The sequence below is a fragment of the Pinus tabuliformis genome, chromosome 2_2 (assembly GCF_031772625.1).
Source record: "Pinus tabuliformis cultivar Carrire ecotype Pingquan chromosome 2_2, CPIR1, whole genome shotgun sequence".
In the NCBI taxonomy this organism is placed as follows: Eukaryota; Viridiplantae; Streptophyta; class Pinopsida; order Pinales; family Pinaceae; genus Pinus; species Pinus tabuliformis.
Genome location: NC_142300.1, coordinates 749739941 through 749762977, shown reverse-complemented (window position 1 = coordinate 749762977; position 23037 = coordinate 749739941). Strand labels below are relative to the sequence as shown.

The window sequence follows — 23037 nt, the reverse complement described above, 5'->3', positions numbered from 1 at the left end:
TATTTGTTTTGATGACGGTCCAGTCATGGACACATACAATTTGACTTATGACCAGCTTCAAAAAAATATTGTACAAGTGAGGAATACATATTTTCCAAATTGCCTCGCATCTCCTCCATTGATCAGAGAAAGGGTGATTGCGACAAACACTAGAAGAAATAAAAGTGCCATTGTCATAGCCAACTTGGCCTTCATTAGTGCTACAAATTCAAACACGGACTATCTGATGGGAAAGAATAAATAGTTGGAAAATAAGTTACACGCTGCAAGGAAAGAAGTTGAATATCTCTCAATAGAGGTTTAGAAAGGAGCTCCTACGTAATTTTATCTGGAAGAACCTAAGGCAGTCATACTTGGTGAAGTATCAACATTAGGAGAAACTATGGTAGCTTGTATGAAGAACTTGTCACTGTGGGTAAGGCAATTGTCCACTTTCATGGCATGCAGTAGAAGTGCAAGGAAAATGTTGAAGCTATTAAGACTATCCAGATAGCCATCGCTTCTGTGAATGAATGGACAATGTCGTACAAAGGGGCATTGCTCGAATCAGCGAAGAAAGCAAGGAAACAACCAAAGTTGGAGAAAGCACAAGCATGGATGATCATATAGAGAAACAAACAACTCGCCTCATTCATTGCAAAAATTCATGCCTCATATGCATGATTGTACAATAGCATGGATTTCTTTGTGAAATTGCACAAGATCCCATAAGTAAGATCACTCATTGAAGCGAAACCCAGGAATCAGGTTAGGCAAGAGGTGGAAGAATACTTGTACTGCTTTAGACAAATCGCTACCAAGGAATATATTGAGGTAAACAGGTAGAACGTGTAGAACTACATTGGTGGCTTTGTTAGAATCAATACTATGATGCTCCTACTAAAGAAGGAAATCCATACTAGTTCCAAATATGTGTACTTGGATGCCATGGAGGCTAGAGTCCACTATCAGCCTGATCCCATCGCACAGTTTGGGGAAGTCATCATGCATTACAAATCTTGGCACCAGTATGTGACCAAGAATATATAAGTGGAAGTTTTTGAGCTGGAGTTTCCAAAAACTCAAGCTTGAATTTTGTCTTATTAGGTTTTCTAGTTAGCTCTACCAAATTTTGTCTTGTATGGGTACAAGTGTATTGTAATATCCTTTTGTAATTAATTTTTAAGTGAAACTCCAATTGTCAACTGTAGAATGTCAAGAGTCATGATGTAATGAAGTTCAAAAGTCATTTTGTAAAGAAGACGAAGAGTCATGAGGAAAGTCCAAGGGTCACAAGTGGAAATTAAAAGTCACTCCTTTTGTTATAAATATACGCTCATAACTCATGTAAATGGATTTTGGGAGCCAAGCTTTTGTTTAGGCGTTTAGCTTCGAATCAGGAGCTTGGGAGTTTGATGACAACCTTGACTTATCTGTAGCATAAAGGGAGTATCTTTCTTTGGAGGAGCAGGTGTAGACTCCATGTTCCCCTCTTGGCGCTAGTGGTTCATCAACGGTATATGTATGATTGAACTTTCACTTTAAATAAAAGCTCAGATTTGACACATTTTCATGCATATGTTGTGAATATAGTAGGACTATTATTGTTATGTGTGAGGAGACCTCTGAATTTTTATGGGTCCAACACCATCAACATTTCTGGTGCTAGAAGGAGGGCTAAATGAAAATATGAGCTCATGAAGTATGTTTTAACTTTATGTATCTTTAATGGCTTCTTCCCATATCTTAACCCCGACATGTTTTTCTAGAACTGCAAATATGAAAGTACCCGTGGGAATAATCAATGACTTGTTGAATTTGAAATTTTATGGTGAGGGTGAAACAACCATTCTTGAGCACACTGCTCACTTCCTTGAATTCTGCACTAAACACATTTACACACTACGAGGATGTTGCTTGGACATTTTTCATTCTCACATTCAAAGCACAGGTCAAGAAATGGTGTTAAACATTACCAACCACTTCCATATGCTCTTTTGAACATCTTGTGAAAGAGCTCTACCACACCTTTTATAGTTATGGTTACAATTTTTTTTTCAAGAAAATCATGAATTTGCGAAAAGCACCTGATGAATCGCTTAACATTTTTCACGATCATTTTATTCATTTTTGTTTAGAATTTTCTAAAGATGATATTGATTGGAATTTTATGAAAGAGAAATTAATTTTTTTTGTTCATACTATGATGAATCCAAAAAAATATGAATCATTGAAAAGTATACTCACATACATTGGTTATGGTGCTTCCAAATATACGATGAAGGAAGTTGTCATTCCGAGTGTCTCTTCTTCTTCCCCTCATCAAGAAGCTCCATTTATGCAGGTTGAGGTTGGAGAACTTAAGAATCCATATGTTGATCTTCCACCATCTTCTCGAACCCCGCGTATTCATAATTCAAACATCAATTTAGACTATGAGTTTAATTTTTCCGGTGATGATTTTTCTCCTTGACCTCCATCCATTTATTCTTTTAGTCCTCCCGATTGTCTATTGTTGTGTTCACCTATGCCAATCGCTTATGATGTTCATGAGTATCAATCTTAGGATGGACTTAGCCTTGACCATCCAATTTGAAATATCATGTATGATGAGTATCTGTGGGATTCTATTTCTGAACAAGAATATGTGATGAAGGTTAATCTTCTTCCTTCTTCCCCTCTCTCACATTATCCTAACAAATTTCACGATTCTCTCACACCGGTTGAATATTTCAAAGAATTAGTTTATGACGATCTTAATTCATATCACACTCAGAACTTGTGGAGTGTAATTTTTTCATCTGAACACAAAGAGGAAGAATCTTCTCTTCTTGATCTTTCCAATAAATCATTTGATCATTCTGAATAAAAAGAGGGGGACATTTCTTGCTTCAAATATTCCCCTATTTACGATTCATCAAATCATGAGGATGCATTTTTTTATAATGATGAACAATATGATCATGGTTGTCATGATATATTCATTGAATCATCTGGTCATGACTTTGATTTTTCCACTGTCGATATTTGTAAGCCATCGGTTTTTAGTTATCAACCATGCGACGTCTTGGAATTTTGGCAAGTTTTTGAGGCACTTTAGTGGAGCTAATTCTTATGTCAAGTTCTCACAGCCTTAAGATTATTTATGGCTTTGATCAAAATAGTCCTATATCTCTCAAGGATCCTCATCATTCGATCGTGAAAATTGAAAATCCATCCATACCTCAATTTTCACATCCTCCATTTGTTTTCCGCAATCCTATCTCTCAGTCATTAGAGGAATCATACCTGGAAATCTATGTTGTGAAATGTAATTTTTTCTCCTTTTTATGTTTTCCAAGTTTAGAAGTTTGAAATATCTCTCTTTCATGTCTTGTTGTTGCAATGTGCGCAAGCACCATCATACATCTGTAGAGTGTCTTGCAGGAGCTTTCTTTTTCTATTTTTTAGTGTGCACTTTCACTCTTTGAATGACAAGGTATGTATCCATTTATATTTCTTGTATGTTTTTGTGCTTGAATATATTTCTTGATATGGATTCTCTCAACTATATAGGTCAGTCCATGCATCGGTGGTTATAACAGAAGTTTTATTTTATGTAAGCTTGGCCTATTCCCGATTAGTTTAGGAGTAGGAGTAGTTCATTTGTTTTGTTTCGATTTACTTTCCATCCTACCCCTTTCCTTTCATTTTGTTGTAGGATAACTTCCGCATGAGACTGTGTTTGGTTTCTGAAGCAAGCATGGTGAAGTTCGGGAGGAAATTATGCTCCTGTTAATGCTTGGTTACCTATTTATTTCATCTCTTTTCATGGAGCTTGCACCATTTAGTCATTGATACCCTGATGGAAAATACATTCTTTTTTGAGAAAACCATATTGGACTAATGATTCTTAAATCTATAAATAGTACCGCCTACTCTAATCGGTTTTTATAATTGTTTGGTTTTTTCCTGTCAACTAAGTCGAGTAGATTGATGAGGTGAGGAAAATTTAACAAGTGAACTGTATTTCAGATGTGTATAAATATCCTTCTCTAAAGGCACAACCTCTATTGCTCTAAAAAAGTCGGGATCAATCTTCTGCCTCATTAAATCAATAAGTTACTATGCACAATTCTTTGAACAAATACAAAAAAAGAAAAAAATATGATAAAAGGTGAAAGAAGAGAAATGTTTCTTGTTCAGAGAGGTGAAGCAAGTAACTCCACCAGGGTACTGTCCAGGCTCGCTGGCAGAGGAGGAATGTTTGTGTCCTTGAAGTAACTCTGTCGGGGTACTGTCCAGGCATGTTGGCATTGGAGAAACACTAGAGATGAAAACCAAGAGTCTGACAATCCTGCTTCACTTATGTATCTATACACCCCTTGTCCCTAATTGAAACAACTGAGTTCGACTTCCATTTGTAGTGTGTCAACGATGAAGAGAATGGTAGGGACTATATCTTTAACGTAAGCTAAGTTAAGGAGTTATGGAGATCAATGAACTAAACAATACTTCCTTAAGAGTTAGACCTATTTTACATGAGCTAAGATCCATATAAAGAGTTGGAGTTCTACCAGTGTGTCGACAAGTGTTATAGATGCTTCAACCATCCTCCAAAATTTTGTCCATGCTTTCATTTTAGAGCCTTCCCCTTTGTCCATAGGAGCTTATCTTTCACTATCATCAAGTATTCATGTTATGACAAAGACTTATGTTTTAATGCTTTACCTGGGAGATATTGATCCCAGTTTGATATCTTTCAGTCACAAGCCAACTCTTGACTTGACCTTGCAGCATTGTTGGACTTGCCTCCAGAAACTGTGCAATCTTGGAAGGTAGGGCAGACTTGATGATTGGAATTGCGCAATCTAGACAGGAAGGCTTACCTTGAGCTTAGAAACTACACAATCCTTGATTGAAACACAACCTTAAACCCAGAAACTACACAAAGCATCTCTTCAGCAAAAAAAATTAAACAATGGACTGAGTCAAGAAGTCTCCTAGTTGTTGTACTATGCAATCTTCCTTGGTAGTGTGATTTCAAGTTTTCCCAAAAAAGAAAAAAAGAATCCCTAGAAAGAAGGAACTAGATAATTACTTTCCCAAAGGATGAAACACTTGTTATTTTTGGAATTTCATCAAGTGCCATTGTTTCTTTGATTTTAGACATATGCGTCATAAACCCTAATCGATCTAAATATATATAATGGACACCCATAGATCTCATTTTCACATTCAATATTATAGTTCTATCCTTCCCAAGGAGATCAAGGAGCCTTTGTTGGAGTTTTTGGTGCTCTTCCTGGTGGATTTTTCTTTTGTCGTCTTTTTTTTCTTTTTCTATCACTTTTTGTCATTTCGCTTTTGTGAGTACTTTTTTTTTCTTGTATATTTTCATGGCTACTGGAATTTTAGCTTATATTAGCTTTTACAAGTGTTGGTTCATTCTGTCATTCACCTTTCACAAGTGTCGCATCAAATTTCTTGTTTTTTCCCATTAGTGGTCACTGTTTTGGTGACTCTCCGTGCATGTTTGTTGTTTCCTTTCATGTTGATCTTATGCACTTAATTTACACTGATCCATATATAGTTATTCAGATATTCACTTTAACTTGCACCATCATTCATATATGCTAGTTTCCCATACTCTTTCTGGGCAGATCTGCCCTTCCCTTGGCTAGAAGTTTCCTTGTCTAGCTGAGCATTGTGCAAGTAAAAGGCTCAAGCTTGATTCTTGGCCTCTGATGTTTCACAATGCACAGTACTTGGAAATCCCAACTGTGCATTGTGAAGTTCCAAGGATCAATCTCCCTTGGCCACCGAGGCAATTGAATGCGTAGTATCCACCTTAGTCTAAGGAGGCTGAGACTGTGTATTGAACAGTCACTAGCCGCAAGCTACTCCCCTAGTGTTATAGCACCATTTACCACCCTTGGTATTTGTGATGCTTGTTTTATGGCCTAGGGAAACCCCTCCTTCTAGACATGGTCCAAATATATTAAAAACAATGTTTTATTCCATGTACGCTACTTTGCGCTGAGATAAAAGCGTGTACACATGGGTTAGTCAATACCCAACTGCGTATGTGTGTTAAGACAATTAAAAAAATAAATTTCCTTAATTATGGGTGGAGTTCATGGGTTTTACCTATTGATTACCTCCTATTGCCCATGGCCCAACTGTTTCCCAACTAAAAAACTAATTGGGAGATGTATAAATAGACTTCTATGGGAAGGCCTAAAGGAGGAGAAGAGATAGAGTTATTATACTGAGATTATCCCTGACTGAGTCTGATGAATCCCTGTGCCTCATGCACTTCCCCAAGCTTCAGGAAACCCTTGTTTCCTTGATTATAGATATTCTCCTTCTTGCTTGAGATATCATGGTGTTGGTTATGGAAGAAGGTTGTTGAAGGTTGGGACAGGATGAATTCGGAGGACAGTTTTGCTTAGAGCCGGAAGAAGAAGACTCAGGTGAATTCTCTCCATGTTATTTATAGCTTACTGCAATAAAATAAATGTTGTCTTATTTCTGAAATTAACTTTGTTTATGCATCAAATTATGTTGTAATTCATATATGAATGTTGTTTTGATGTATGATCAATCATTTTCTTATATGATATAAAGTCAAATTTTGTGAATATGCTTTACTTCTATACTACTATGTATGTTCCAATTGAATGATTTTTAGGTTTGAAGAACATCAGGAGTTAGAGAGGGTCTGAAACTTGTGGGACCTACTCGAATGAAGGAAATATGGGTACAGTCGCTCTTACGTAGTTTGGTTATATAAGCATTTTTCCTGAGTTTTATGAGTGTTTCTTATTGTAGTTTGCTTCTGCTCTGTTGGGGTTCTAACACAAAGCCCTAGGGTACTTATTCCCAAAACAAAGTTGGCGACTCTACTCGGGATAACAATCTTGTTATTCCTAGTTTGGGTTCTTCAGTGTCAATCAAGGCTCGGTCTTTGGTTTGTTTGCTGTTACGGTCTTATTTGGTCTACTAGAGTCTCAGACCTTAAGTCTGATCTTTTTGATCTGGCTTTGTTTTTTTCTTTTCTTGCAAAGCTTTGTATACGCCTTTTACTCTGTTTACAATAGCGTACACATGCTTGTTTCTATGAAGTGAACCCGTGTATACGTGAGTTTCCTATATCAGAAACACGTGTACACTCCTATGTGCTTGAACATAGTCACGTATACCAATTTTGCATTGTTTTTTCAAATATCTCTGCCCAGAAAGATTTGTTGCCTAGTCTGTTTAGTCTCTGTGTGGTCAATTTCTGTCTGAAGAATTTCATTATTCTGCAAGCTTACTGTTTCGAAATCTCTTCCTCGTTGAAAATATTTGTCTTAGGTTTCCTTTTTGATTGAGTTTGTAATTGGTGTTTTGGCACACAAGACTTCATTCAAAAGTTCTTGATTGTTCTAGACCTCCAGAATAGGAGATTGTTTTCAATTTTAGTGTCAAGCTCGGTTTTTGATCTACTTGCTTTGCTTTCCTTTGTTTTGTGGCCTTCTATGTTTTCTTGCTTTTCGAAAGTCTTTTTGACAAATTTGAAAGTAACTGGCTTCTTGGTCAGTTTGTCAAGCTCTTTGCTGCTGTTTGGGTCGTTTAGTACAAGTTGAAGCCTTTCTGCTCAAGTTTTCATTCATTTTCGAGTTTGTAACTTGCAAAGACTCCTTGAGCTCTTTTTTCTATCTTTGAGTTTTAATAACATTTTGAGTGATTTCAAAAAGTTGTTTCGGTTGTTTCTTGAAAAAGAAAAGATATAAAAAACATTGTTTTTGTTTTCTTTTGCCAAGTTTGATTTTGGTTTCTTTTGGTTTTTGAAAGTGAATTGCGATCTTTTACAATTTGTCCTTCTTGTTTGGAAAGAATTTTTTGTTAAAAATTTGTATCCTCTTCAATACTTAAGTTGGCTCATTGATAGTTATAAACAATTGCTTTCACTTTTTTAGACTGGTTTAGGATCTTGCATCTTCATTATACCCTGCATTAGGGTAGTTTCAATTGTTAAAGCATTCGTAGTTTTTTTATTTTTTGGGTGTGTGAAGTACGTTTCAAGAAAAGAAAAAGAAAAAGTATTTTGCTTTATAGAAGTTTCGTACAACCCACGTAGAGATCTCTTTTCATCAAAGAACAAATGATTGCATTCATGTAGTTAGTTTTTCGGTGATTTCTTTTGCATCATACAAACACCATTGGTTTCATTCCATCTATACCCTTGACTTAAAAGAACAACCATTAAAATCAAGTTCTTAATTAAAATAAACTAGAAATTGTGTATTGTCATCAGAATACACCAACAAGATTAGGTTTATTAGGGCCTTGGATTAGGCGAGAGGAGAGTTAACTCTCGAAGACTGCTCTAAATTACAAAACATAGAAGTTTGATTAATGAGCGAAATCCAATAACGTTAGGGAGACTGGGAAAACTCCGTAACTACGAGTAAATCACAAGGGTTAGTGAAGATAAGGACGAGAGATAACCCCTCTCTTATTTGTCGGATCTTACCTCATGATTGTTTTGCTCAGCTTCTGATACGAGCTGGTGACCATAGTTGCCTATCCTAGGGACCACACAAGTGGTTGTGGAGGGGAATCCTGTGGCACCTAAGGTTGACGTTGTATCACGTTCAACAGTACTTCTGGAGGGCACCCTTGTGAAGCTTGGCGGCTTGCACCGGCAAAGGCTGTTGTCTGGAGCTCAGCGTAACTACCTCTGATACCTTCGCTAATAGGCCTGGAGTGTAATTACCACAGTCTATTTTCAGAAGGCCCTTGTTATTAACTTTCTCATATTTTGGTGTTCGGTCCTAATCACCCAGAGTGGAAATACTTGAGAGTTGTTTAATTGCTGATATCTTTAGGGACATTTTAGTGAGTGTTCTTTGCTCCTAGTTAGCCTAGCTTTATAATTTTTTGAGTCTTTAAGTAGATCTTTTAAATAATTCAAAGTGGCTGAACGACCATCTCGATGGTCTAGGAGACTTCGTGGGCTATGACCTATAAGACCGGAGCCTTCTCCTAGAAGGCGTAGGAGCGATTCTACCAGTGGTTTTCAACCAGTGGCAACAAGCACATCGGAGATTGATCCTCCACTTGGAGGCATTAGTTCACAAGATATACCTAGCACCAGTACATAGTTAGAAAGGAACACACCAATTCTTTCTCGAGTACTCATCCAGTCGGAAGATAATATCGAAGTTGAAGAGCTTTCAGAGTTAGTTGTGGCTCCAAATTCTCCTCTTCCTCCTGACCATCTAGACTTTTTGTTATATGTTGGAACTCCGACTCGTAGGCCTTCGAGCCTAGGTTTACATACATATATTCCTTCGATAACCACTGTTGGAAGCATGGCATCTACGACGAGTGTAGTGAGCATGCAGACTCCCATATCTATACAAGGGGGAGGAACTATTTCCATCCCTTCTATTACTCCTAGCATGACTATATTTTGGTCTACTTCCATTCTGTCAACAAGTGGAAGTTCTCAAGCTGCTGCATCTAGTTTTGGATTTTTCCCTTTTGGAATGCCATCTCAAGGGATTCCTTCAGCTCCTTTGAACATACCATTGACTGCCTCTACATCCATGATGAGTGGATCGACTTATTTTCAGGGTTTCCCATTTGGAGGTGGCCATATACCACATTCCAATGCGACAGTAGGGTCAATGCCTTTTCCTTTTACAAGTCAAGGTAGTAACCCCTTCCAGAGTTGGACAAACCCTGCAATTAGTGGGATACAAGCTGGGAATCAATTCTTCAGCCAACAAGGGAATGTGTCATATTCTTCGGTTATTTCATTTTAGAGTTTTCCACCCTTTGCTAACACATGGAATCCTTATCAGGGGCTGTTAGCGCCTTTCAATGCTTCGTTGGGGGTAACTTGATTGGTTATGGAGGATTTTCAGTAGGAGTTGGTCAAACTCTGAATTTTACTGGACCACAAGGACCACCTTTTGGTTCAGTAGGCTCTACGAGTTACTTTGAGCAACCTAGTGCCTTTCAAAATCCAAGTCATTCTTTTTAGACCTTTGGGAACCCCACCCACTCTAGATGGAATTCCCAAGGTCCCCCACGACTTCCTTTTCTGGCCACGCTTAATTTGCCAAACTTAACTAATTTGAAGAATTATCCAATTAGGTACAATTCGGCTTGGCCTTCGGTCCCAACTAAACTTCCCTCGGATATTCCAAAGTTTGAAGGGAAGAGTGGTGAAGACCTGGGAGAACATGTGACCACATTTCACTTATGGTGCTCAGCCAACTCCCTGATAGATGATTCCATCAGGTTGAGGTTATTTCAGTGCACGCTAACAGGAAATGTGGCAAAATGGTATATAGAGTTGCCAGGGGTCACCTATACTTCTTTCCATGGTAAATTTTAGGTGTGAATAATCACCCAAAGGCAAAATTTAACGCTTTTTATATTTTAATGGGGCGAATTTTTAATTAAAATAACAAAAACCTTTTTTATACAGTTAGCCCTCATTTTATTTAAAAATTAATTAATTTTTTTTATTTTAGCCCAGGGTGGATAAACTAACCGAATCATATTCCCTTAAAATCGCCCAATTTTGATATTTGCACCTGGTTTTGGAGTTCAAAATCACCATTTCTGATTTACAGTTTGGTTTTTCTGATTTGGGAGTGGTTTGTGAAATTGTGAGGGTCGATTTGGTCCTAGGAGGTTAGATTTGTTTTAAAATGGAGGGCAGAGGTTAATTTGTTTTCAAATGGAGGGCAGCTCCCTGTTTTCACGGATTCATCCCCTTGTTTTCATGAATTCTGGATTCATAATGTATATGGCTCCTCGTTTTCATGGATTCATGGTGTATATGGCTCCTTGGCTCCCTGTTTTCACGAATTCATCCTGTATAAAATTGTTTTGAAATAGGGTTTTTGATCATAGTTCACAAATCCTAATTTTCTAGTTAGCAACAGTAGTTTCGGTGCGATATTCTTGCATTTTCAATCCACTTATTCTTCTCTTGTTTTGGTATCCATGGTTTCTTGGATCTGAACGTCTCATGCCACTGCAGCAGTAGCAACAACAGCTGGTACTTGACAGAATTGTTGGCTGAGCGCGAGAAATTAGGCCCCTTTATGCAGGTCCTGCCCATCTATAGCCGGCTTTTGAATCAAGGTAAGTTGGCTTCATATTCCTTGTTTTTCTTCAAGTTTGAAGTAGGGGAGAAGATAGTTGCTGAGTATGATACAAATTATCAGTTGTTCTGGAAGGCCAAATTAGGTGGATTCATGCCTCCTGCAGTTGGAACAGGGGTGATAATCACTTTGCCAGCCAAAGCTGAATGTTTCCGTTGGTTTGGAAGCATATATAACCGTGGTTGCAAGAGACCATGAATTTTTTTTAAGGGTTGGATATCAAATTTTGTTAAAGATTCTCTCCATTTTCCTGTTACCCCAAAAGCAAAAGAGAATTAACTAAAGCTGAACAAACATGTAGAAGTATCATTATGCTGATTTGGATTTCATCTTTTGGAAAGAAGATTTAGCTTCAGAATTAACCTGAATGGTATATCGACTTTTCAAAAAATGGTCCATTCTGGTGGCTGAGGCCTTGTACCATGGTGGACGTATTTAGGAAGTGATGACTGATAATGACCTCTTTACATGTGATAGAAAAGTTGAACAAAGATCATAGTATTCAACACGTGAGTGCGTTTCAACATATGAGAACTTTATAAGGTATGCTCAACTGTATTGAATGTTGCTTTATTTTGCTACCAAGTTTATCCACGGTGACTGTTTTTATATTCAACACTGGAGCTGCTCGTAGTACGCATAATATTTGACTAGACCATGTCGGGCATTGCAAAAATTTTCTTTTCTCTTAATTTTACCCATGTCTGAATCTCTGCTTCCACTTATTCTGCTATGTTTTTCAGAGCATGCAATCTATTTTTCATATTTAACATTATCTTTCCATTTACCCTGGTCATTTGGACTTTGATAAACCACTGGCAATACGTTTTTAACAAGCAAAGTGGCCTACATTGTTGAACCATTCAGGGAATGATCCAAGATATTTAGCAGCAGTGGATTTATCATCTCAGAAATTTTAAATATCCATACGGTTGATGTTAATGGCATCTCTGAAACCACTATCATAAGGCTTCTCTCAATTTGTATTGGTGTTTTTGAACAATACCCTACCAATCCGAAGGTTTTGCTCTCCAATTGCCAGAAGATTTCAATGCAAATTCTTTCTTATACAAGTTAGAATTAGTGGCTTGCTTGGTTACAAATTTATTTCATAAAAAGGTTCAATGATGCACACACTTTAAGCCATGACTTCACTGCCCTTGAATGTGTAGAGAAGGTCTGCTCATGTTTGGCAGATGCCTCCCAGGATCATCTAGCCAGGTCCTCTCAGGCATAGGTACTTTTTAGGGCCCAGACAATCTCGTTAGATAGTGTATGGGATCATTCTCAGTGATTGATTCCATAGTAGATTCTTCTTTTTACCCTTTTCCTCTTCATCGTGTCTTATGTGCCTCTAGTTAATCTCTTGCACTCTGTCCTCTTTTCACTTTTTTGATCTCATATTTAGTTCATGTTCTCTTGTTTGATCGTGTTATATTTTGTTTTATGCTTTTGGGGTAGCATAGGGTGCCCCTACATATTGGCATCACTGGTTGCACTTCTTAGTCCCATTTACCTATTTTTTAGGCTTTATTTAGACTCAAAATAAAATTATCTTGCCTTATCTACAATTCCCCCAATTTTAAATGCAATGTCCAGTTCCACAACAAGATTCTGTTTGAAAAAAATCTTACCAGTTTAGCAGTTGTGCCCTCCCATGCGCCTTCAAAATCTCCAAGGTGGATAGCATTTTGGAGTGATTTAGCATAAGAGAGGTCCAATTCTTCTCTCCACATCATTCCTGAGACATCCTTTTCTTATTTTAAAACAGAGACTGGTTTTGATTTAGATTTATCCTTAATTGACAACACTACATTTTGGGTTGTATGTGTATTTATGCAAGCGTGTAAGAAACAAACAAAGAACTGCGAAAAATATTGCTATTCTACAGTTGACTGGCTATATCCAAGATAGATGTCATTATGAAGCTATATGTTTAAATAGAGTGTTGACCATCAAACTTCATCTTTCTTTCGATGACAGAAGCAACAAGGTAGTAGAACGCAAAGCAATAGTTTCTCCAACATCTAAGCCTTTAAACAAGAAAATTTAAACCATAACTAATTATAGTTTATAGGAAACTAGACATAGAAAAGAAAGAAATTGTAATAACTACAAACTTTAAAACAATCCATCTGATTGGTTAAAAAACAAGAAAGGAAACAATTAGAAGTGCTGAAAGCATCTCATATCTAAGTTTATTTAAAGGAGCAATACAAAAGCAGAAATCTTCCAAGCTGTAGGTAATGAGATAAAAACTAGTAAATAGTTCAGACATGTAGAGCCCATGCCTCCAGGATGACCATTTTTTGTTATGAGGTTTGTTGTGAATAACCTGGGAGACTACCTAAACATATTCACTGGTGCTCAAGACCAAAAAGCGATTTTTGTTAGCAACACGCTACCATTGTCTCTAGAGTGAACTCTATTCTATGGTCTGCTGTGAATAACTTGGGAAACTACGTAACCTGATTAACTGGTGCTTAAGACCAAGAAGTCATTTTTCGAGAAAGAAGGCAGTATTGAAGATTTTATTATGAGATATTAGGTGGTAATATATCCTTTCTCTACCATGCTAACTCTCTTGTCAGGGATGCCTTCAACAATGCATCTCATTGAATAATCATGCATCAACAACCAGGTGAATTGTACAGAATTTTTACACAATGACAGAAGGTAAGTCTCAAATGCTGTGTCTTCTATGGCATGATATGGTTTACTAGGGCCTAGTAACATGAATCCTTTATCTCTAAAGGAAGAACCCCTAAGAAAAAGAGACACGGTTAACCTTCAAATAAAACAAATGCCATTAGGAGCTTTTTAACTCTTGAAATGTGTTACATTGTTACACCCAAGCTATTGCATGAAAGAGGGGAAAGCACAGTGATGAAATGAAAGTAGCTAATATGGTATTTAAAAATAAATAAATAATGTTTTGGTAAAGGAGAAATAGGTCCAATTGAATTATGAAAATCGGTGTATTCAAAGCCAGCTGGCTGAGACTGGTTTTGGCCATTTTCAGTTGAAACTAGTTGGTCAAACCCCATTTTTTTGCACTAATCAAAACTGGGTGATCATAGTTGTTTTCCTCTTCAGAAAAATATACAAGATGAAGACAATTGCAAATTGATTAATTTTACAGATCCTTCTTTGAAAGTGACTTCAATTTTTTTGAATATAATGGAGTATTTTGATAAGCACCAGGATAATCAACCTAAAAATATCTTTAGCAGGAAGCCAAGCAGAATTTGAATATTTTTCTTAACCAGACCATATAAGGGTTCCCTTACATATTGGCATCACTGGTTGTACTTCTTCGTCCCATTTACCTATCTGTTAGGCTTTTTTAGACTTAAATGAAATTATCTTGCCTTATCTACATTGTTTCTCAGCCTTATATCTTATGCTACAAAATTAGATAGAACTTTGTAATAAAGGCAGGACAACTTTTAAATCTAAGTCCTGACTTGCAGCGTCCTACAAGCTGGTCAGGCTTAAATTTTTCTGTTGGCAGGTATTGCACGATGACACTATATCTATAAAATATATTTCTTCTGTACTGATTGTATTGCCTAGAATATTTTGGTCATTGAAGTTGTGGGTTGGCAGGCTCTAATAGCCCACTTGGAGCACAACCCCTTGAAAAATTTAACTTTAAGAAGAATTACATGAGAAAATTTTTGTCACTTAGATGTCAGTAAAAACAGGTAGGTCTTTAGAATTTTGATCATAGCTGAGAACATTCTTGAGATAACTTTCTTTGACACTCCAGATTATAAAATTTCTGAGAATGCTGCAAAATGAAAATTAAAAACCTATTGAGGAAATATCTTTAGCAAGAAACCAAGAAGAATTTGAATATTTTTCTTAACCAGACCATATAAGATTATGTTGTTATCACTAAGAAACTTGGATAGCTTTATCCTTGACTGGTATATCATAAAGGAGATCCTTCAATGACAAAGGTTTGCTTTGATCATAAAAAGAAAAATGAAAGTTTTGATAATTTTGGATCTGTGTTATTTGCTAAGGTTCAATGTTCACCATTTTGCCCAAAACGGGAACTAGACATGCTTAAACCTTCCGCACTCCTCAAAATAGTTCTGCTTACACTATTTTATTTATAAAACAGAGAATGCCAATCCAACTGAGCAATGGCATCCATCAACAATGCTCATTAGAGTCCTGCAAGGACTCTTGGAATGCCTTGAATCTATAGAATCCTCCCCCCTAAATTGTGAATGGTGTTCCTCTTCCTACCTAGAATCACATTTCTTGTCCATTCTCATTTGTAAATTATTTATGCCATGTAAAATTTGAGTGTTAATATGTTGTTTTTCCCTCATCATCATTTAATTATCATCCTTGTATATGAAGACCTCCATTTTGGGACTCCTCATTGTATCTTCTACTCTTTTCTCTCTAATCTACCCCTTACATGCCCATTTGAATTTGTTTTAGCATTTTCCATGCTAATATTCATACTTATGGCCTCCTATGCATGACCATAGGAACCCTGAGGATCCTCCATACTTCGATTCCTCATGTTAATTCTGTCCTTCATGCTACCAACAACCTACTTTTATATTCATGAGGAATTTTCCAGCTAAAAACTAAAATGTTGGGATGATAAATTTATTCTCATTTTCAATAGCTTTCCATTAATTTTGTATTCTTCCAAATCAAAGTTCTGGGATAAAAGTTAACGCTTGTGAAAGTTGTGGGTAATTTTACCCAATTTTCCTTGTTCTTAGACAACAAAATTATGTTAATTTCTTGAAATTTTGTGTACATGAATTTCAAATTCGGCAACATGGTTGTGTTCCTTTGTCCAAGATATTTCTATTGGCTATTTAAATTCCCCAATATCAGCCCTAGTTGCAAGATACATCTCTTAGAGTGAATTTCTAACTTATTTTTCCCTTGTATTATTTAGTTATAATTCCTTTGTAGTTGATTGGTTTCACAAATGTAATATGTTGTTGGAAGGCTCTCTTCGAGCTATTTTATTTAATATATATAAATTTCTTATGCATGAGAAATGTACAAGCAATTTTCATGGCATTTTTCATGTGCAAATGTTGTTCAGGCCTAAAAAATGCTCTGCAAGTTGATAGCTAAAAAAATCAACAAAATTTTAATAAAATTTATTGAATTTTTTGTGATTTTATGTACTTTAAACCAATAATAGCCACTTTCAACCCTTCTCTATGCATTCTCCTTATGTTGGAAAGTATATTCATGTGTATATAAATTTTATTTTCATTAGAAATGAACTAACTTTGCATGTCTCTCCTTAGACACTTGGCACATAAACAACCACTTTTCTTTTAAAATTTTGGTCCCCCCTAGGCCCCATGGTTTGCATGGCACCTTTTTAAAGATCCACCAATATGGAAGGGTCCCAATTCATTTTCCACCCCTCCATGTGGAAGACCTTTATTCATTGCGACTACATGCGAATTTCATTCTCTAGTTTTCTCACACTTGTAGGTCTAACAATTGATCTTGGAGTAGATCAATTGTAGATCTAACAATTGATAGTGTGTGACCCTCACACTTGTATATCTAAAAATTGATCTTAGAGTAGATCAATTGTAGATCTAACAATTGATAGTGTTTGATCCTCACACTTATAGATCTAACAATTTCTCCTAGGGTAGATCAATGACCCACATGCTACGTCGAGCTATAACATGCATGATAGATTATGGTTATTTATGCTCCCGATCAGATCCAACAAATATGATTACACTGATCCAATGACCTATATCCATATCGAATCTCAACATGTGTGGAGGTTAAATGGGAGTTACACCTCCAATGTATTTGAAGGCTACAATCTACTCAATTTGATAGCCGAAATCCAGATCAAATGTCCAACATGTGCATGGTTCAATATAAAGATGCTTCCAAATGGATATAATAACTATGATCCACTCAATTGGATGGCCTAAATCTACATCAGATTCCAAGCATGCATTTAACACAAAAATGAATCCTGATGGATCTAACAACCATGATTCACTCGACTTGATGTGCTAGATCTACATCAAATCCTTAACATGAACATGATTTAACACAAAGATGCATCCTGATGGATCTAATTTCCAAGCTCTACTTGATTCAACAACCCAAATCTACATTGGATCCCCAATATGTGTGTGATTTAACAAAAAATTGCATCCTGATGGATCTAATGGCCACAATCTACTTGATATGATGGTATAAATATACTTCAAAATTCAAGGTGAAAGGGGGTTTAATATCCCATTGAATTGTGATGGAAGCTAGTCATGGCACCTGTCCTCCTCCACATGCCAACTCAACCATCACATGGCACTACCACTTGACATTGCCACCTCATTGGTGATCCCATAATATGGATTTTTTTTTTCCATTCTTCTTTCCATCAATAAGGCTTATTTTCCCAAAATTCTTGTCTACATGAAATTAGTAGCTCCATTACTAAAATGTATCCATCTCTTTGCTAATTCTAAGTATATAATAATAAGTTAACCTATATATCTATCATTCCTGTCAGTTTCCTCTTGAGTTGAGAATCTATCCATATTGCTACTTGTGAATTTTATTGAACAATTTGCCAACAATATGTGATTTTCCTCTATCAGCAAAGTTTAACCCATATGGCCCAAATATTGCAAAGATGGGCTTTGATAAGACTATGTAATTTCCCCAACCACTTGCTAGGGTGTAGTAATGAAACTTACCCCTATAACTTGATTTTTCAAGAAATTTTCCTTTTCTTTTATTTCCTATACATATGTTTTCCATATCTAAATGAATTATATAATGCAATGATCTCGTGCATAGGAATACAGTCATATAACAACACCATTAATGTTCCATGCATATGTAGTAGACAAAAATACATAATTAATCATAATGTAATTCAAATAAATATTTAAAATAACACTTATCTGATATTACCAACTAGTTGCAGACCTCGAATGTTCCTCCCAACCATATGCCACACTACTCATATCATCTTAGCAATGTGTTGTCACCCAAAAGTTGGGGCATCAACTCCATAGCACCTTGTCTTATCTAAATTCAAGTACATGATAGTACCATGCATAACCAGGTCAAATTACCCAACCACAAAAACCTCCAAACAATAAGCTCTCGTCCCACATCAGTCATATAACAACACCATTAATGTTCCATGCATATGTAGTAGACAAAAATACATAATTAATCATAATGTAATTCAAATAAATATCTAAAATAACACTTATCTTATATATGTTCACTGAGAGGACTGAGCAATGGCATTTATCGCCTCACTGAAGATGGCATCCCTGTGTACTGAGTGTTTTTTTCCTTTATTCCAAAACAGGTCCTGGAACATGTAAGAAGACTTAGTTTCAGATTCCTATGGGCTGGAGAAAAACAGAAAAAAGAATATTCCTCAGGTCTCATGGAAAAAAGCTATTGTTCCTAAAGAGCTGTGAGCATGGGACATTTAAAATCTCCATTGCTTGGAAAGAGCCCTGGCTGCTAAATATGTCTAGAGAATTATAGAAGGGAAGGTCTTATTGAGAAAGGTGGTGAATTGGAAGTACATACAACCTCTGTCTACTGAGGATTGTATAAGATCTCCAAATAAATCCTACAATAAATCTTCAGTGATTTGGAAGGCGTTGGTGTTGGCCTTTCTGCTGATTGGAAGACAGTTGGTTTGAACTTTGGAAGGTTGGGGATGGCAACAACACAAGGCAGGGGGATGATCCTTGGCTACTTATAACCCATAATACTTCTTTATATTCTCCCTTTGACATAAAATGCATGCTCCCATAGCCCAAACATGATAAGGCACTAATCTTGCCTTTCATCCACCACATCAAAACATAGAATCCATTTTTTTTTTCCTTTTTTGTTTTCGTTTCCATGCAATAACAATACTTATTTTTCCACACAGGAAATGCTTGATGTGCCATTGTTATACATTTTTGGAGCTTTCATTCCGGCAACAATGATTGCAGTGCTTTATTATTTTGATCACAACGTTGCATCCCAACTTGCCCAACAAAAGGAATTCAACTTAAGAAAACCTTCTTCATACCATTATGACTTCTCTTAGGATTTTTGGTATGCAAATTACCTCAGTATATATATATTATTTAGAACTATGTTGTAATTTTTGTCAGAGTTCATGTTTAGGTTCAACTGTCACTGGCTACCCTATTCTGGAAGAGCTCTTGCTCTCCTGAAGACATCTTGATCTAACTCTTCATTCTTTGTTTTCACCTCCATAAAAAATCTCTAGTGGATTCATAAATTTTCCTTTTATTGTGGCAGACTATTTTATGTGGTCTTGTTGGCATACATCCTTCAAATGGTGTTATTCCTCAATCTCCCATGCACATGAAAATCTTAGCTACCCTCAAACATCAGGTACCAATATATTGGAATTATCAATTGCAACTTCTCAGGGCAAAGACACATTTCAGACATTTTATAAATGAGTAACTCACAAGTACTTTTGTTACAGTTGGTGATTAGCAAGTTAGTGACAACAGTCCGGAAAAGTATGCATAAAAATTCAACCTTAGGGAAATTATACGGAAACATGCAAGAAGCCTATGAGCAAATGTAGACCCCACTGGTTTATCAGCCTCCACCTGCCTTGGTAATGGTCTTATTTTTGAGTTTGTGTGTTTCATTTTATCTAATTTTCCTCTCCCTTTATTTATTTGTCTTTTCATGTCCCAACCATTTGTGCAGGCACTTAAGGAATTGAAAGAGACCACAATTTAGTTGGCCACAAGTACTGGGAATATGGATGCCCCACTTGATGAATCAATTTTTAATGTTGACAATGATGTGGATGACCTGCTTCCTGTTGAGGTGAAAGAACAACGATTGAGTAATTTGTTGCAATCTCTGATGGTGGTTGGCTGCCTTGCAGCAATGCCCATCATTAGAAAGATCCCAACTTCTGTGCTTTGGGGTTACTTTGCCTTCATGGCCATAGAGAGTTTGCCATGAAATCAATTTTTGGAAAGGATATTGTTTCTTTTCACTGCTCCAAGCCGTAGATACAAGTATGAACTTTATTCAAACTATAATGTGATTGAATTTAATGCTTGTAATATAGTTTTCAAAGCTAATCAATGTTGAACTTATGGTTATAGAGAACTTCAGGAGTATCATGCTACATTTCTTGAAACGGTGCCTTTCAAGACAATTGCCACTTTCACCATTTTCCAGACATGTTATTTGCTGGCATTTTTTGGTATCACATGGGTGCCTATAGATGGTGTTCTCTTCCCATTACTGATCATGTTGTAACTTGTTAGTCCCAGCGAGGCAGTATATCCTTCCCAAGTTTTTCAAAGGAGCACATCTTCAAGAATTGGATGCAGCAAAGTATGAAGAAGCCGTTGGAATTCCATGCAAAATAACAGTGAGTGCAAGACACATATCAAAAAAAATTTAAAAATATTACTCCATTCTATTTCATAAGCCCTGTAGCATGAACAGTAATAAATTGAACTGTAACATATATTGATTGCAAGAAGCTGGAATTCAGGGGTTCGGACTAGGAAGCATAGGAACAGGTGCAAATGATGGTGAAGTTTTGGATGAGATGATTACACAAAGTCGCAGTGAGGTCAAACACACATATAGTCCACGGATAACTAGCTCTAGTGATTGCACACCAATTCATGGATCTGAGTCTGCATTAAGTCCCCAAATTGCAGAAGCTAAACAAATATATAGCCCCCGTATAAGTGAGATAAAACAGAAACATAACCCTCACAGAGGGCAAAATCATTTGGGCATTCCCCTAGTTAGTCAAGGAAAAAATATGAGTCCAAGTGCATCTGGTTTGAGGCCACAAAAACCAACTTCCAATTAGGTGTTTGGAGTCTAAATCCTCTGCTAGTAGTCTTTCCCTTCAGTGAGCATATCTTATGTTGAATAGTACATATTTTGTTGGCTTATCATTATTTAATCATTGTGCCATAAATCACTCAGTTGTATTTGGCGTGTCTTCACAAAGAACCTCCATCCATCTCAGAGGATAGGGTAGACCATATAGTGCGTGTAAAAAAATGTAATGGAAGTCAAGCTTGAAGTATTTCTGTTTTCTTGAAACATGAAATCTATTATGTTAGTCTTGTGGTTCTGTAGACCCTAGGCATGCCAAATAAGCATGGTGGTATTAAAGGGTCCTGTGAGTGGTTTGAGCTTCATAGAAAGTCATCCTTCTTCTACCAGTTGGATCTTAACCACAAAGTTTGCAGCCTTTAATGTTTCATTGAAATAAAAAATGTGGAAATTAAACTTGACAAATGAAAGGGAAATGGTAAGGCTTACAATATTAGAACTTCTATAAATGTTTAGCCATTACCTTTAAAAACTAACCAAGGGCAATGTCAAATGATCAAGGATATGTTGAGATGGAAATATCTATTTTTCATGACAGTAAAACATTTAGATAATGGAAATAAAGAATATGTGCATTCAAGTTAAATCAGATTTATCTTGAATGGTTGGGAAGATTTGTTATTATCTTTAATAATTTAAGTCTTGTAAAGCAAATTCAGATTCCACATTTTATTTTGACATATTTAATTTTCTTTGCAATCGTAAAACATTACAAATTTTATTCAAAATATGTGCAGTTACTATTTCAATGTTATATATCCATGCTTTCAATGAAGTTCCTCCATGATTTATCTCTGGTTTGTGTGGTCAATGGCAACAAACTTGAAGAAAAACAAGGAATATGAAGCCATATACAAGGAATATGAAGCCTGTGTGTTACGTTAATTTATGAGCAGTTTTATGCTCTGTAGTATAATCTGTGAGAAAATTGGCTACAATATTCAATAGACAGGAAATTATGAGTTTCTCAATTTGTGCTATTATATGATATGGATTTTCTAACCAATATCTTGAAAAAGCGGTCTACACTTGCCATCTATGCCTGAGTTCTGCAGTGGTTTGTTACTTTCAAGCCATGCTTAATGTCATATTGTTTGTTGCAACTTTAATGTAGAGAGCTAACCAGGAAGGCGTTGGGTCATTCATAGAGGATGCTTAGGCATGATTCCAGGCTTTGAAAATAATTGTGATTTCCATCACTAGTCATAGCACTTGATAGAAAGTTGGGATATTCATGAGTGTGAATTTATGTTTGTATGTTTACATACTGTTTTATGAATTAACTAATGCTCAGTAGCAATAGACATTGGACAAGTATATTTGTATACTTCTGTTTTAAACTGAAAAAAATCCAGGGCTAAAAGGAATGGATTGATTGCACTAGTCATCCTTCTATAACTTTCCAACGTAGGCTGGAGTAAACAGATTGTAATTTGGGTAATTTTTCTAACTGCAAACAGGAACATACTTGTGTGTTGGCAGGGTGGTTATGAGGTCCCTAGAAGTGATGAATTTGAATTTTTCTTAGTTTTATATATAGTATTAGGTTTTTTCTCATGCTTTCTGTAAATGACACAGGTGAATTTTTTCCTACACCCACTAGGTTATCAATATGTAATTTCGGTAATTTTGATTTCAAAAGATATTAAAGAAATGCAATGATTTCATTTGTGTATTCAATAAAAACAATATTCTAATGGAATTTTGCATTGGTGGTTTACCTATACAAAGTCCATGGAGAAGTATTAGTGGTGTGATATCAATTGTCCTCAAGCAGAGGCTTTAGTTTTACTCTTTTCTAGAAGCAAATACTTTCTTCCAACATTTTTGTGTTCCATGAAAAATTTGAAAGTCCTAATAGTATTCAATTATGGGTTCAAAAGAGACATAGTATTCAATTATGGGTTAAAGAGATCCACACTGAATGATCTATCGGCCTTATCTTCACTTAGTTTAAGACTATTCACTTGGAGAGGCTGCATGTGCC

General features: G+C 36.2%; 1 pseudogene; it reads left to right on the top strand.

Annotated features, from left to right (window-relative positions):
• Positions 1-21018, top strand: part of LOC149194844 (putative boron transporter 2) — a 79939-nt pseudogene extending 58921 nt beyond the window's left edge.
• The last annotated feature ends 2019 nt before the right edge of the window (positions 21019-23037 follow it).